Genomic DNA, 13,060 nt, shown 5'->3' on the forward strand with positions numbered 1-13,060 from the left:
GCTGAACGTTGGAAATGGCATTTTGGATGCCACGCCTTGCAAGTGTGCTACTCTCTTGCAACACAGCAGCAACATTTTGCAAAGGTTGCAGCAGGGGCAACCTTGTGGCGTCTGGTGTCCGATGTCCAGAGGCACTAGCTGATCCTTGCCCTTCTTTTGTGAGCTGGGTGGAGACAGGTGTCTGGGGTGGCTGCGGTTCTCTCTTGGAAATAGCCTCAAGGGGCAGCTTCAGGATGTCAGAAAATTTGCACTGGAAGTGCCGTTCAAATTGGGAAGCTACGAAGGATTGCAAGGTGGCTGCAACACGCTCAACAGCATCTGTGGCGATTTGGTCCCGAGAAGGCAGAGAAGATGCTCCGTCACAGCCTGCCACCTCAGCTTGCCTCGCTCTGCTTTCTCCCCATTTGCCAGCTCGCGTGGCTCCTCCGGCAACGCGCTGCTGCCTCCGCCTGGCCGACAGCCTGGCCTCAGAGGCGTCTGACGGGCTGCCTACCAAACGCTTCCCCAAGCGATCCAAAAGGGTTGCTGCAATCGCTCTAGCCACCTGTGCAATTTCCTGCTGGAGATCTGCAGGTGACGTCTCCGAAGGCTCTGCCCTTCTCGCGCTAGCAAATAACCTTCCACTGATTGCCAGGGGAGCCCTCCTTAGGACGTGCACTGACGGACGCAGCTCTTTCACCCTCTCCAGCACTTCCTCGAGCACGCTCTCAGCCAGCTCTTCCAGCTCCTGGGCTTCTGTCAGCGAAGTCCATGCCAGCGTGGTGCGGACTTGGTGATGCACTTCTTTCGTTACAGGCTTCTGTAAGAGAAACCAGCAGGAAGTGATGAGTGACTGGTGAAGAAAAGGGTAGAGGAGGGGGAGGAGGTTAGGTTGTTGGACTGGACTCTGCGCTCTTCTGCCATGGCTGCTGCCTGCTCTCATGACGCCTCCGCCTCTTCTCGGAGGCTCGCTTGCACCTTTTCCAGTGCTGATGGAAAGAAGGTGAGTTTTGAGACCAAGAGAAAAAAAATAAGTCCTTCTTCCTGCAGCACCCAGCTGCTGTCATGCTTTGCCTGTCAGGCTGTGCCACAGGATGGAGCCGGGCAGCATTTAACATGCCCCGCTAATGAGAATCGGGCAACAGCAGGCTCTTCTCTAAGCTAACCTCTGAGCTCCTGCAGGAGGAAACCAACCCGCCAATGGCTAAGCGCTGCCACTACTGGCCTCAGGGACGCTGCATGCTTGGCTGCTCGCCACACGAGAAACCAGCAAGAGGGACCGTGGGGACACGTGGTGCAGCTAAGGGATTTGTGCTGAGTGGCGGAGTCTGAGAGCACAAGAGCCCACTGAGAGTGCCAGGCGCACCTGCTCCTGCTCAGCTGGCTGGGGGAGGCGTGCGTCTTCTTCAGGAGCCTCAGGCTTCTCCATGCTCTCCGCAATCCTGGCGAGATACCTTGGAAGAGACATACAGATGGCTGAAAGAGAGCGCCTGGAGCTGTCTTGCCCAGACCGTTCCCTGCTCAGCCCCTGCCCTCCTCCTGCTCTGGGCTTCCTGGCTCCAGTGCCCCAAAGAGCTTCCAGCTGCCTTTGCCAGCCTCCAGGCGCTGCTTGCACCACTCTAGGCACAACCAGCCTCTGCTCACGCAGCAACTGGGCACTTTCCTGGAACACAAGGCCCCAGGCAGCACCTCGCCGAAGGGCCACGGGCCCGCTCCGAGCACAGGCCTTCCTTGTGCTGCCTCTTACCTGGCCCTCACGTCCTGCTCTGCAGCTCTCAGGCTCTCTCGTTGCTCCCACAGCAGCCGCTCTCGCAGGCGAGAAATGTCCATGCCTTGCGGCAGTTCGGGGGCATTCTTTAATTTTGCCGGTTGTTCTCGAAGCATTTGCTGAAAGTTGACAGCAGGCTTTAGCTCCCCTTTGCCACAACATGCTCTCACGCGCCTGCGTGTGCAGGCTTCACGCTGGCCCAGAGCAGCGCTCTGCTTCAGCCGCGCACCCAGGGCAGGAGAGAAGGACTTCCCTCGGCACTGCCGGCAGGCGCTGGGGGATGACTTTCCTGCCCGCCCCCAGCCCCAGCCCTGTGAACCCTGAGCTTTACGTACTTGTTCTCGACGGTACATTTTGTCAGCCTCTATCCTGAGCGTGGTCAGGTACTGCCTGTACTCGTTGAACTCCCGCAGGGTGCAAACGACCTATGGCGAGATGAGGGGGAGAAAGCAGCCACCACTTGTCACGCTCACTCCGCAGCCTGCCTTGCCCCAAAGAGCGCTAAGGCAGCGGGAGCTGCTCCCCTGCACAGCCTGCCCTGCCCAGCGGCTGGCGGCTTTGCTCCCAGCCAGCCAGCCAGCCAGCGGCGAGCAGCGCCCCTCGCTCCGCCGCCAGCCCACACGCCCGCTGCTCCGTCGGCGCCGAGGCAGCGTGGCACAGCCTTGGAAGAGCAGGAGTGGGAATTCCCGGAGCGGGCTCTGGGCTCCTTCTGCCCCCAGGGAAATCAGCCCAGCAGCCCTGCGCCCTCCACCCGCAAGAAGCGGCTGCAGCAAGCGCTCTGGCAACCTGCCGCTGCCCCTCCGATGGAAACTGCTCTTCTCACCCTGATGTCCAACCTACTTTGCCGTCGCTGGTGATGTAACCTCCTCTCCTTAGTCGCCGGAGGTTGCCTTTGCGGTGGTAGTAGGCTCGCAAATGTGGGTCGTGCAGACTGTTGTACTCGGAGCTCAGGGAGCGGCAGTATGGATCTCCCAGACTGAAATAACCGGATGGCTGGTGAAGCTGCAGAAAGTATCGTCCGCAGCATGAGCAGGGTAGCAGAGATCAGGAAAGAGAGAAAGAGACTTCCGAGCTTTGTCAGCCCATAGGGTAGTGCTTTCAAGCCTCCGAGGTTGAGGGTATTGCCTGCAGAGCCTGGATTCACATCTCGGGCCCTGCCAGAAGGAGCCCTTCCCCCAGCACCTGGACGCCTTGCTGCCTACTGCACGCAGGGCATGAGCGGCACGCTTGCACGGCGCCACAAGGCAGGCTGGCGTTGGCTCTGGCAAGCTCGTGCACGGGCAGAGAGCAGCGGTGGGAGACGCTCTGCCGACCTGTGGCCGGTATCGGGCCCTGCTCTTTGCAACTCCTGTCTTCTGTCAGCGGCACAGAGCCCGGAGCTTGCTTTGCCCGCTGAGGCCTGCCTCATTTAAGGACTGCAGCTCCCACTCTACAGCACGTCACCACGCTGATTTCTCTGAAAGGCTCTTTCTTTTGCAGGCTGCTCAATGGGTCTGGGCAAGGAGATAATGCAAAAGGAGGGACTTTTCCTCCCCCGTTGCCCTGCTTTTACCTTTTCCCCCAGCTCGGTCCGGTAGAAGACAGCGTTGGAGCCAGGCAGCAACGGGAGTTGGACCCCGAGCGGGATATCCGGCAGCTCAGGACATCCTACTCGGAGTTGCCGTCTTCTGCGCCCGAGCTAAAAAGACAGAGACGCTCATGGGCATTCGGGCCACCATCTCAAGAGGCTTCTTGCCCAGCACGTACCAGAAATGCTCTTTAAAGAGCCCAAGGAGAGTGCAAAGAGTGGCCTATTCCACAGCAGCTCTCTGCTTCGTCTCCTCCTTCCCTGCAGCTCCAAAGCCTGTAGACCAAAGCCCTTGCGTCCTTGCACGCCACCCCTGCCGTCTGCCGAGCTGGAATCCAGCACGGGCAGAGAGACAGGACCCCCGGAGAGCCTCCACTGCCCTCTGTCTATCGCTGCCACTTCCCTCCGCACTGCCGCATGCCCCAGAGCAGCCCTGCGTGGTCGCCGGCTCCCAAGCTGAGCCCTCTGCATCCGTCCAGCACGCACCTTGCCCCTCTTCTCCTCTGCACTCAGCAGTCCGTCTAGGTCTCGGAGGCCAGCAGCGAGATAATGCTCCATGGCTCCTATCAAGAGCCCTTCTGCAGCTGCGACCCTCGCTGGCACCTCTCGCTCCAGCGGCACGCAGCTCTGCTCGCCGCAGCCGGTCTCCCAGCGCTTGGCACTACCAGCACAACTGCGCACGGTTGCGTCGCCGCTTTCCCACGCCACCGCCCCGCTGCTGCGAGTCCACCGCGGGGCCGGCCTGCAGCCCTGGCCTGCCCTTGGCTTGCAGGAGAGTTCAAGAGCAAGGCCGAGCCAGCCCTTGACTAGCCTATGCCAGGCCTTCCCCGGGCATGGACATGTGTGCCCAGGGCTTGGCCTTTCCCAAGCACCAGCCAGAGCACCCAAGCCAGTAAATGGGTGCTCAGAGACACGCGCAGGCAGCGCTGCCGACCAGGACGCTGCTCTGGCTCACTCCGTGCTGCCCCACACCTCGCCCTCCCCGAAGACCCCTCTTCCTGGCAGGCACCGAGCGGTGAAGGGCGAGCCCCCGAATTCCCCCCAAACCACACAAAACTGGAACGAGACTCAGTCAAAGCTGTTGGGACCTCTTCCTGCTCAGTTAGGGGAAGGACACTGCCTTCCTTGCACCCGCCAGCTCCTCTCGCCCAGCGTTTGCGTGCAGTGGTCAGCTCGTCCCTTCCTCGAGCTCTTTGGGAGAGGAAATCCGAGGCGGCTCAGCACAGAGCCGTGGGCTGGAGAGCCAGCCAGACGCCCCGGCAGCCGGGAGGCAGGAGGAGGAGAAAGCAGGCTGCTGCAAGGGACGGGAAAGCCTGGTCGCAGCCCTGGGACATGAGTGCCACACAACTGAAGCAGACAAAATGGGCCCCAACACATGAACTCCCACACCCGCCGAGGAACGGGGACGACCTCCCTTGGTCACTTGGTTCCAGTCCCCGGTGACTGCATAGGGACATAGCAGCTGCCATCATGGTCTCCAGCACGGGCGCGATTCCTGGCAGCAGGCGATTTCTTCACGAGGACCCTCCTGGGAAACTGTACCCCCCCCCATAAGGCCTTTCCTGACGGTTTCCAAGCCCATGCCGAGCCATGTATTCACCACGAGTCTCTGAGAGCTCGCCTTTGCCTTTCAAGGCTGTCCGTCCTTTGGGCCCTACAGCTTCCCTTTGACTTTGGCATGTGGACTGTGGGTAAATGTTCTCGCAGCCATCCTGAAAGCTTCAGAGGTACGCCGGGGGATAGGGCTTGTCGATCTTTCCCCCTCAGGCATCCCCAGACCCACATTTCCAGGGGAGTCCTACAGATACCTTTCTTCGGGACCTCACCTGCACATGATAGCTGAAATCATGCAGCTATTTAGCAAAGCTCAACAAACATACCTACAGTCTGCATGCTTTTTGTGACTGGAGCTCACTTAAAAACAACACACAACACTTAAAGAACTACACATCAATATATATTTAAAAAACACAAAAACACAAAAACACAACATTCTCTTCACTAAAAATCTACATAATGGAGGAAAGAGCTATAGACGGAGGCCTGAGGAAGCGCGGCGCTTCCTAGCAGCAGCCAGGGTGAAGGACATTTTAGCCTGCAACAGAAAAGGAGGCATTTTTAGGGGAAAGGAATGTGTTGGGGGCATCCCAGCATTAACAGAGCCTCTTTCCTGGCCTCCCAGACTCTTTCTGAGGAGAGCTGCTGCCAGTCGCGCGCTGCCAGAGGCTTCCCGTGCAGACCTGAGGCCACAGCCAGGGAGAGGGCTCAGGCAGCCAGCCCCCGAGGGCTTTGCCGCTGCTGCACGTTGGGCAGCCCTGCCCCAGCGCCCATGCCTGCGAGACCTCCCTGACACCCCTGCCAGGATCCCCGCTGGCTGCTTTTGGAATTCACCCCAGAAGCAACAGGAACGGGGAAGGCCAGGCCCCCATCTGTCCCCGTCCAGCCGGCAGCAGGGGGAATACCTGGCCACTGGAGCCGTAACTCTCCCATTCCATTGGCTCGGGCTGGCTGCAGCCTGCCAGGCTGTTGGTGCCCAGAGCCTGAAAGAGAAAAGGAGGCTTTGGCAGGGGAAGCCACAAAGCCAGAGGCTCTGGCCCCAGGGCCTCTTGTCCTCTCCCTGCCCGGGGCAGGCGGTGCGCAGCACAGGCAGCGTTATTGCCTGCCCACAGCAGGGTCCTTCCCAGCAGCCCATCCCTTTCAGAGCTGGAGAGCACTGTGGGCAAGCAGGCAGCTAAAGTGCCGGTTCCGTGCCTGTCCCTGGCTACCAGGAGCCTCGGGAAGGCTGTTCTCCAGCACATGCTTGGTCCTTCAGTGTCTTCCCTGCCGCTGGGAGAGGGCCTGGGAGGTGGCAGGGCCCTTGCCGCCGGCATGTTTCACCGCCTTCGCCTCTGCAGCCGTGGCAGCTGTGCCACTTGTCCTGAGGACACCTCCTGGCCTGTTCTCGCAGGACTTGCTCAACTGACATGCTTGGGAGGCAGGGGAAGGAGCAAGCCCCCACCTCTCCCCGTCCAGCCGGCAGCAGGGGGGATACCTGGCCACTGGAGCCATAGCTCTCCCACTCCATAGGTTCTGGCTGGTCACTGCCAGCCAGCCTGTCGGTGCCCAGAGCCTGAAAGAGAAAAGGAGGCTTTGGCAGGGGAAGCCACGAAGGCAGAGACTCTGGCCCCAGGGCCTCTCTTCCTCCCCCGGCCCGGAGCAGGCGGTGCACAGCACAGGCAGTGCTGTCTGCCTGGAGTGGGCTCTCTCCCACCAGCAGTCCCTCTTCCCGCACTGCAGAAGACTGTGCACAAGGGAGCCCTGAGAAAGGTTTCCACTAGGAACTGCCCTGAAGAGTTTGCCTCTGTCACTGGCTGCAAGGCACGTGTGGATGGTTGTTCGCTGGGGTTTGCCTGGTGCTGCAACTGCTTCCGTGCAGCTGGGAGAGGGCCTGGGAGGCGTCAGGGCCCTGGTGCCAGGCACGTGTCTCCTCCTTCCCCCCCACAGCTGCAGGAGCTGTCCCACTTGCCCCCCGGCCTCTGCGAGGCCAGCTCCTCTCCAAGAGGCTGGCGAGCACCTCTGCCAGGATCCCCTCTGGATGCTCTTGGAAAACCAAGGCCCCATCTGTCCCCGTGCAGCCAGCTGGCTGCGGGGGCAGTACCTGGCCACTGCAGCCATAGCTTTCCCAGTCCATGGCTTCTGGGATGCCCCAGCCAGCCATGCCGTCCGTCTCCAAAGCCTGCAAGAGAAAAGGAGGCATTTGCAGGGAAGGCCAGGAAGCCAGCGGGCTCTGGCCCCAGGGCCTCTTGTCCTCTCTCTGCCCGGGACAGGTGATGCACAGTGCAGGCAGTGCTAGGCCTGCCCGCAGCAGCCTCCTTCCCACCGGCAGTCCATCTTCCAGCGTGGGGGCAAAGTGAAAACTGGAGAAAAGAGAAAACTGAAATCTGGCCTGAGCCTGCTCTGGCCTGCAGTGGATTTGGGCCATCCCTCTGAGCCATCACGCAGGCCCTCCTGTCCCCGCGCAGCTCCCCTGCATCTTCTCCCGAGCATCAGTGGCCCCTGGTGCTGGCCGGCCCTGCTACACACCTGACCTTGTCGCTCCGTGGCCAGCACTGGAGACACTGTGGGACGGAACCTTGGAAGCATCCGTGTTCCCGTGGCGATAACAGCCCCGTTGTGAGGTGCCGGGGGGTGGGGGGGAGGGCAGGGCCAGTGGGGACGCAGTGAGGAAGGGTGGTCTTATGTTGGCCTTACCCTAGCGCTGATGACCATGGCGGCAGAGACAAATCCTTGGTGTTGGGCTTGCTGGCTGGGAATGAGGTCTCCTCAAGCAATCCAGTGTTGATGCTGGTGGTCGCCTGCCGCAGAGGCTGGCGTCCACTCGGCGCTGTTGTTAGGCCCTTGCAAGCACGCTTTAATGCCTTGCTCTTGCTTCACTGCCCTGCAGCTCCCCTTACAACCTGATTTACACTAGGAGGTGTCTTTCACATGGTCGAGACGTGTTCCTTGGTAGCCCAATTACCCCAAAGGCCAGTTTTGCCCAGCTCCCAGGTATGCATCTCTATAGCAGAGCACCTGTGAGTTGGTGGCGGCCTGGGAGCCTCTGGTGTCCTGCTGGGCTCCTTCTCGTCTCATGCTGGGTACCTTGCAGGCGCCATGTCCCGCGGCTGAGCCCAGCCTTCTCGCGGCTCCTGCACTGCTGCCCATCACACGGGTTCCCTTGGCCTGCTCCGCCTGGAGAGGGCAGAAGGGGCACGTGGCCGCCCTGACCAGCGGAGACCTGAAGCTGTCACAGACCTGCTGAGCAAAGGCCTCAGCCCAGCGAGGCTCGTGGGCTGGCAGGGGGAGCCCGCAGCCACCCTGGGTATAAGATGGTGGTTCCTTGCCTGGCAGCTCAGCCCCCTGCAGCCTCCGTGGGGCCTACGCAAGGGCTTGCAAAGGCACAAGGCCCCCCACTGCCATTGCCCAGCCTGGCATTTCTGGAGGCCGTTCGGCAGCGTCCTCCCTCTGCTGCCCGGGAGGAGACGCAAGTCTCTGCACGGGCTTTGCTCCGCAGCTCGGCAGCGCCGTGTGCGGGACCATCGGCAGGGTTTGCAGGGGCTGCTCAGCCTGGGGAAAGGGGCTGCGAGCAGTGCCACGGCCACAGCCCAGCGCCAGCGTGGGCCAGCTGCAGGCAGTGGGGGAGCTCGTGCATTTTAGCAGCGCACCTGCCCTCCCCAAGCCCCGACGCGCTCGCAGCTCCGCCACAGCCGAAACAGAGAGGCCTCTGTAAAGCTGGGTACCAGGCCCCGAGCGAGCGGCGTTGCCTCCAAAGGGCGGCTGAAGGGCCGCCGCCGCTGTTACGCCAGAGCCTGCTCGAGCAAGGGGAGGAAGCAGGTGGGGGAGAAGAGGGGTAGGCACTGCGATAGCCTTGGGCCGCAGCCTGCGGCTGCTACGTGTAAAACCTGAGGCTCTGCAAGCAGCCCTGGCGTTACGCGGCGGGAAGAAGCCTTGTCGCAGCAGGCGCAGCGCTGCCTCGAGGCGCCAGGCTCCTGCAGCCCAGGAGAGACCATTCTTTCAAGCACTGTCTGTGACTTGCCGAAGGAAAAACTGGTGCTGGGGGACGTCACCTGGGATACAGGTGTGGGAGGTTTCTCCCGTCAAGGAGTCAAGTGTTGCTGGTGTTTCTAAAAGTCAAGCAGGGGACATTTCCTAAAACAAGGGTGGCTGCAGCCACCCTGAGGTCATGCTTTTGGATCCGGGTGCGGCAGACCTCGTACATCGGGCCCCGGACTGGAAGGCAGTGGCTGCCTAGGCTCCAGCCTGACACGGGCACGGCCTGACGGCGTTCACTACGTAGTGTATGTGCCTGCAGTCCGGGTGCAGTCTGGAGAAGGCTGCCGCAGGCTGCCAGCCTGACCGGGATGGGGGAGCAAGCTCTGTGTCAAGTACAGAGCCAGGCAAGAGGCTGAAGGTGCCCTGACCCATCATTCCCTCTTTTGCACCTTGATTGTCGGGACAAAAGAAGGTTAAGCCTTGACTCCTGGCTGTCACCGCGCTCCATTCTTGCCATAGTTTCAGAGAGGCTCTTGGACGGGACAGACCCGCACAGCCTTTGAGGAGACCTCCGCCAATGGGAATCTCATGTCAGGCAAGAGCAGGCTCTCTCCTCAGCGAGCCTCTCCTCCCCTGCGTGAAGCCACTAACCCCAAGGTGGCTGTGCTCTCACAACGAGAGTCCTGTAGTTGCATCAGGCAACTACCTTGTGACTGGCTCCTAGAAGAAAGGGTGACACCCAGGGGTGCCTTTGCCCCACTTCCTGGGCGACAGGTTAGAAAACCGCAACTTGGACGGAGGGAGAGTGGGAGTTTGGAGCACCACTGTCACAAGGAGGCAAAAGTTGACTCCTGGGACGGCTTCCTCAGAGCCACCAGCCCGCCATCCCGTTACCTGATCTTTTCCCAAGCCTGCCTTCTCTTCAAAAGGCTCAGAAGACTCTCTGCCATGAATGAATTCCTCACAAAGGACAGAGCTGCTCTGAGTTATGTCGCTTTACTGCATCAGCCCCCAGACTCTTTGCTGCTCAGCCACTGCCATCAGCTCGCTGGGGGTTTCTTTGCTCAAGCCACCGGAACAGCTTCCACCTGCCTTTCCAAGGCTCCAAACGCAGGCTGCAGCACTGTCGTGAGTTGCACCTTACAGCAAACACACAGGGTCCTTTTTATGTGTTATCTAGGCATTGTTTTGCAGGAGCCTCCTTTAGTTCTTTGCAAGATTGGTCCATAGCTTACCTGAGCTGTTCTGGGTGCCCTTTCTGTACAGAGAAATCAAGGTGACAGACAAGGGTCAGCAGTGCCTACATCTTGCCCCCAGGCTGTGTGCTGCTCAGCCACTGCCATCAGCTCTCTGGGGGGGTGTTTGCTCAAGCCACCGGAACAGCTTCCACCTGCCTTTCCAGGCTCCAAACACAGGCTGCGCCACTGTCTTTACAAGGAGCGCCTCTTCCCTCAGGATGCAAACTTTGCTTGCGCAAGCACAGTGGTCCAGCACCCGGGGGAGGAGAGAAGGGTTCCCTCAGCACTCCTCTACTTGGGGACGATTCTCCTGCCTCTCGCCACCCCCGTGCCCTGCGCTATATCTCAGCTCTGAGCCTGGCAGTCACGTCCACGCCAGAATGCCTGGCCCACCGCAGCAGTGCTCATCTCACCTTTATTCTGTGTCTTTTGGAGAGAAAACAAGAAAAGCCCCAACCCTCCACACTCTGAGTGTGAAGTGTGAGCCGTACTTGTTCTCGCCTGTCGATTTTCTGTGCTTTCTCGGCAACTGCGGTGGGCCGCAAGGCTCCTGCCGCACTGAATTAACGGAAGGCAATCGACTGCTGGCCATGGAAACATTTCACAAGAACTCTGAAGCACAGCAGTCTTCGTGCCACAGGCTCCCAACCTAGGGACATGAACTTAGCTCAGCAACACAGAGGCGAGGGCAAGCGCTGGGAGTCGCCTCTCCTTCCCTGATGACTCCTTGATAGCCCAGGCCTTCCCAGTCCACGTGAGAAAACTCGTTGTGGCTGGTTGAAGAGAAACTCCCACTCCTCTGCCTTGCCAGTTAGGCATAAGGTCTTGTCCCACTGTTGGAGGAGCTGCTGGTGACTGTTGTGATGAGCTGTAAATCACGAGAGCAGCAAAAGAATCCCAGGAGGCAAGAGCAGCGCTTGGAAGTAAAGCCTTTATTCTCTGCTGGGGAGGCGCGGGGAAGGGAGGAGGTGCGGGGGGGCAGGGGGCTCCGCTCCCCGGGGGCTCTGCGGCTCTGGGCAGCAGCTATGCTGGAAGATCCTTGGGAGGGCAGCCGGAGGGGCTGTGCCACGCGGCGAGGCCTCTTCTGCACTGACGCGCGAGTCGCACCATCGGCAGCCCCTGCGGCTCCGAGGGAGGCAGGCAGGGAAGGACAGGGCCATGAGCGCCACAGGGTGCCGAGCCTTCCCCGGCCCGGCAAAGGCAGCAGGAGTGATGTGGAGCGCAGCCCTCTGCCATGTGCTTTGTGCATGTTCTTTTCCCCACGGACTGTTCAAGAGTCTGAGCAAACTCCCTCGCTTCTCTTGCTGGCCGTTACTTCTCAGCACCGGTGTGAGAAGCAGCTCTGAAGCCCGGAGCCACACACCTCCTCAGCTCAGCCCCCAGCAGCCACCCAGCCAGTGGCCTCTCTCAGCGCTCGCCTGGCTCGCTCTTGCCCGTCAGAGGCTTTACGCGCGTGGCTCTCCGCCGGGCCCCTCTCTGGGAAGGGGGCTTTGGAGCTGATGGAGGGACGGGCTGCCTGCAGTACTGCTGGCCCGTGGAGGGGAAGGTGTCTCGCGTGCTCCCGGGCCTCGCTTGAGGTTGGCTTTCCAGCACTGGAGCACAAGGTCTTGATGTGGGTGCCGAGGGGTGATCGAGGGGCTTCTGCACGCCTTCTGGTGTGCTCTGAGCATCTTGCTCGGAGCTTTGCAGGACAGGTGGGAGGAGATTAGGCGACAGTTCCTCTTGAGATTCTTCAGATTCTGCTTCGTCCTCTGAAGGCATGACCATTCCGGGGATGGTGATAGGTGGGAGCTTCATGCCTGCTGGACGCTTGTGTAATTTTTTAGCAGGGATTTTCTTTTCTTCCGGCCTTAGGAAGCCCTGGCCCAGAGAGCTCTCCTTCCCACCTCTTGGTCTGGGCTCTTTTGCGACCCGCCTTCCACAGTTCCCTCCTGAAGCCGCTGTGCTCAGAGGGCGACCACACTGCTCTACCAGCTGCTCCACTAGCTCACTCTCCTCGGTGCTTTCTTCTGAAGTGTCCTCAAAGCATCTTGCCTTGGCATGCATTTCCTTTTCTAACAACTTCTTCTCCTTCTTCAGGGTGTCAAGAGCATCACGGACAATCATTTCCGCATACGCTTTTAATTCTGCATGGAGGTGCTGAACGTTGGAAATGGCATTTTGGATGCCACGCCTTGCAAGTGTGCTACTCTCTTGCAACACAGCAGCAACATTTTGCAAAGGTTGCAGCAGGGGCAACCTTGTGGCGTCTGGTGTCCGATGTCCAGAGGCACTAGCTGATCCTTGCCCTTCTTTTGTGAGCTGGGTGGAGACAGGTGTCTGGGGTGGCTGCGGTTCTCTCTTGGAAATAGCCTCAAGGGGCAGCTTCAGGATGTCAGAAAATTTGCACTGGAAGTGCCGTTCAAATTGGGAAGCTACGAAGGATTGCAAGGTGGCTGCAACACGCTCAACAGCATCTGTGGCGATTTGGTCCCGAGAAGGCAGAGAAGATGCTCCGTCACAGCCTGCCACCTCAGCTTGCCTCGCTCTGCTTTCTCCCCATTTGCCAGCTCGCGTGGCTCCTCCGGCAACGCGCTGCTGCCTCCGCCTGGCCGACAGCCTGGCCTCAGAGGCGTCTGACGGGCTGCCTACCAAACGCTTCCCCAAGCGATCCAAAAGGGTTGCTGCAATCGCTCTAGCCACCTGTGCAATTTCCTGCTGGAGATCTGCAGGTGACGTCTCCGAAGGCTCTGCCCTTCTCGCGCTAGCAAATAACCTTCCACTGATTGCCAGGGGAGCCCTCCTTAGGACGTGCACTGACGGACGCAGCTCTTTCACCCTCTCCAGCACTTCCTCGAGCACGCTCTCAGCCAGCTCTTCCAGCTCCTGGGCTTCTGTCAGCGAAGTCCATGCCAGCGTGGTGCGGACTTGGTGATGCACTTCTTTCGTTACAGGCTTCTGTAAGAGAAACCAGCAGGAAGTGATGAGTGACTGGTGAAGAAAAGGGTAGAGGAGGGG

The sequence above is a fragment of the Apteryx mantelli genome, chromosome 25 (genome assembly GCF_036417845.1).
Source record: "Apteryx mantelli isolate bAptMan1 chromosome 25, bAptMan1.hap1, whole genome shotgun sequence".
In the NCBI taxonomy this organism is placed as follows: Eukaryota; Metazoa; Chordata; class Aves; order Apterygiformes; family Apterygidae; genus Apteryx; species Apteryx mantelli.